The following is a 2,788-nucleotide window of genomic DNA, read 5'->3' as shown; positions in this document are numbered from 1 at the left end:
ATTGTAGTAAATGTGAAAGGTCGGATAATGTGGTGGTGGATACGTGAGGAGTAGATGTGTGCAGACCAGGATGGAGAATTCAAGGATTTACAAAAGGCCTTGGCAGAAAGGAGAATGAAGGCAGATATCTCTGATAGAATGAGTTAAAATGCAAACCCACTGCCTGCGAGTCAACTCTGATGCACAGTGTCCTCACTCTGCGGTCTTTCGGAGGCTGCAGAATCTTTACAGAGGCAGACAGCTGCATCCTTTCCCTGAGAAACTGCTGGTGGGTTTGAACCGGTGTCATCAGTACTTCTAATAGACTGATAACTAATTTGTATTGAACACTTTACACTTGTTAAAATTAAAAATGTGCTTTTTACTCAATGGAACTCATAGTGACCTCTCCTGTCTCAGCGTTTGATTCTGACTCACGAAGAATCTGTGTGTTTTAGAGTAGACTCTGCTTCCTAAGGTTTTAAATGGTTGTGATTTTCAGGAATAAATTGGAGATCTTTTTTCATCCCCCCTGAGATGTCTCTGTGTGGATTTAAATGGCAATGCAGACACATAGCCATCCTATATGACAGGGGAGAACTCCCCCTATGAATTTTCAAGACTGTAACTTTTTTTTGAGAATAGAAAACCCCATCTTTTTCTAGAGCAGCGGTTGTCAACCTGTAGGTTGGGAGCCCTTTGGGGTTTGAATGACCCTGTCACATGGGTCACCCTTAGGAACCGAGGCACCTCTCCTCTATCCGTCTCCAGGTGGGTCAGCCCACGTGCAGAAATGCCCACATATGAGTACCCTGTGTGTAGACTGTTACCCATGCTACACCGTGCTTTAAGACAAAATTTAATTTATTTATAATTAGAAAGAAATACTTCAAAATATATAACGACATATTTTTGTGATTAATCACTATGCTTTAATTATGTTCAATTTGTAACAATGAAAATACATCCTGCCTAGTAGATATTTACATGATGATTCATAACAGTAGCAAAATGACAGTTATGAAGTAACAACGAAAATAATTTTATGGTTGGGGGGGTCACCACAACATGAGGAATTGAATTAAAGGGCCGCAGCATTAGGAAGGTTGAGAACCGCTGGGCTAGAGGATGGGATGGTGGTTTAGAACAGCTGACCTTGCAGTTAGCAGCTCAACCATGATTCCATCAGGGTTCGGTATAGTCAGTAGGCTATATTTTAATTTAGGACTTCTATGATGAATGAAGAAAAGTAGGACTGGGCCATAAAGGGGGAACAGGAAAGAAAGGAGATAATAAAGTAAAAAGAGGGAAAAAAAACTTTCTTTTCTCTTTTTTTAAGAAAGGTAACATAACTTGCTTCAATACAAATATTTTTAATAAAAAAGTCAAAGTGTACATTAAACCAGGAAATCAATAAATCTGAGTTATATAAGCTTTCTAAATACTTTCTCTACCAACTAAAACCAGCTTATAATAAAACTCTTCATCAAAATAGAGTCCAATTTAGCAAAAACGCCATTTTTACCCAATAGATTAGATAGGGCTTTGTCATTTAAATTAAATTGTTCACCTAAAAATATGGAACGCTTCGCGAATTTGCATGTCAGCCTTGCACATGCGCCATGCTAATCTTCTCTGTACCATTCCAATTTGTGTATATGTGCTGCGGAAGCGAGCCCGGCAATCGTGCTTTAGCTTGGCTTATTGGAGAGGGTAGTCTGTGAGAGGGCCGCTGGCTCTTTGGGACTGGAGTCAGCTGTTGGCTTTCTTCAGAAATAGTTCCTAGAATGGGTTTTAACTTTTTTGGTAATTCTACCCAAGGATCTTCTCACAATGGCACGCAGATACCAAACCTTGTCTCTTGCCGCTGTAGTCTACGACAGGAAAAGGGTTTGATGGGTTTTTCTGCCTGGATAAAGTGTATGTACAGCAGCAAATATGAAACCAAGTCAGGGCAACAGTCACAATTCCCAAGTAAATGTTCCAAAACCATTCTCGTTTGCTTTGCTTCGCAACATAATTCCATGCCTATCAACTGGGTTATTTGATGAGTTTTTCATTTGTGTATTTTTTTGGTGAACCTCATATTTTGCATTTGGAGGTTACTTAAATTTAGCATAACTAAGGCTGTGAGAGAGCTAAATCTTAAAAAGGAGAAAAATAATCCCTTCCAAATATCAGTCAACTGATCAAAGGTACACTACCTTCAAGTGAATTATTCTTTTCTTCCTATTTGATAAATTTTGTTATACTCAAAGTTTACCAGAAACAGAAGCAAAATTGTTTTCTAAAAGAAAAAAAATGTTTTCTAGAAGTCTCAAGGGGCGATGTAATCAAAATTAAAGCTCCAAAGTTTAATGAAGTATTTGAAATGACTGGTACCTAGCTCCTGCTTCACCTCATGCTTAAGTGGGTCTCCAGTAAAGGTTAAGTGAGGTTATTTCATCTTATTAAACTGTAAGATGGACAAGAACAATTGTAGCGCTCTACTTAGATAACTTGTATTAACTCTCTTTGCTTATGGAGATATTTGTAGGATATAAATGAAATGTGTCAAATTGAGGGTGTGGGGCAACAACAAAGCTTGGTCTTCCTGGTTCCCCTCCAGGGGTCGATTGCATTTAGTCCTGTTCTGGCAAATTTGGAAATGGAGGAAATTTCCAGCAGAAGGAGAAACCTCAATGCCAGGAACATTTGGCTGGTTTAGTGGCTCCCTTAAATCGATTGGTGTAGAAACAGCCAGAGAAACTGACTTCATGGGAGTGATGTTAAAGGTGAGGGCATTCCTACACTTGGGAAGCTCACTCTA

The 2,788-nt window shown here is 39.1% G+C and overlaps 1 non-coding gene across 1 annotated transcript; it reads right to left on the bottom strand.

The window, feature by feature from the left end:
* Positions 1–1,551: 1,551 nt before the first annotated feature.
* Positions 1,552–1,658, bottom strand: LOC115869169. The gene has a single exon (XR_004046033.1). It is a non-coding gene; the product is annotated as a U6 spliceosomal RNA (small nuclear RNA).
* Positions 1,659–2,788: the final 1,130 nt, after the last annotated feature.

This window comes from Echinops telfairi, unplaced genomic scaffold, assembly GCF_000313985.2.
Source record: "Echinops telfairi isolate 266 unplaced genomic scaffold, ASM31398v2 ScPeMD7_22;HRSCAF=79, whole genome shotgun sequence".
NCBI classification, from domain to species: Eukaryota; Metazoa; Chordata; class Mammalia; order Afrosoricida; family Tenrecidae; genus Echinops; species Echinops telfairi.
This window is presented reverse-complemented; position numbering and strand designations above follow the sequence as displayed.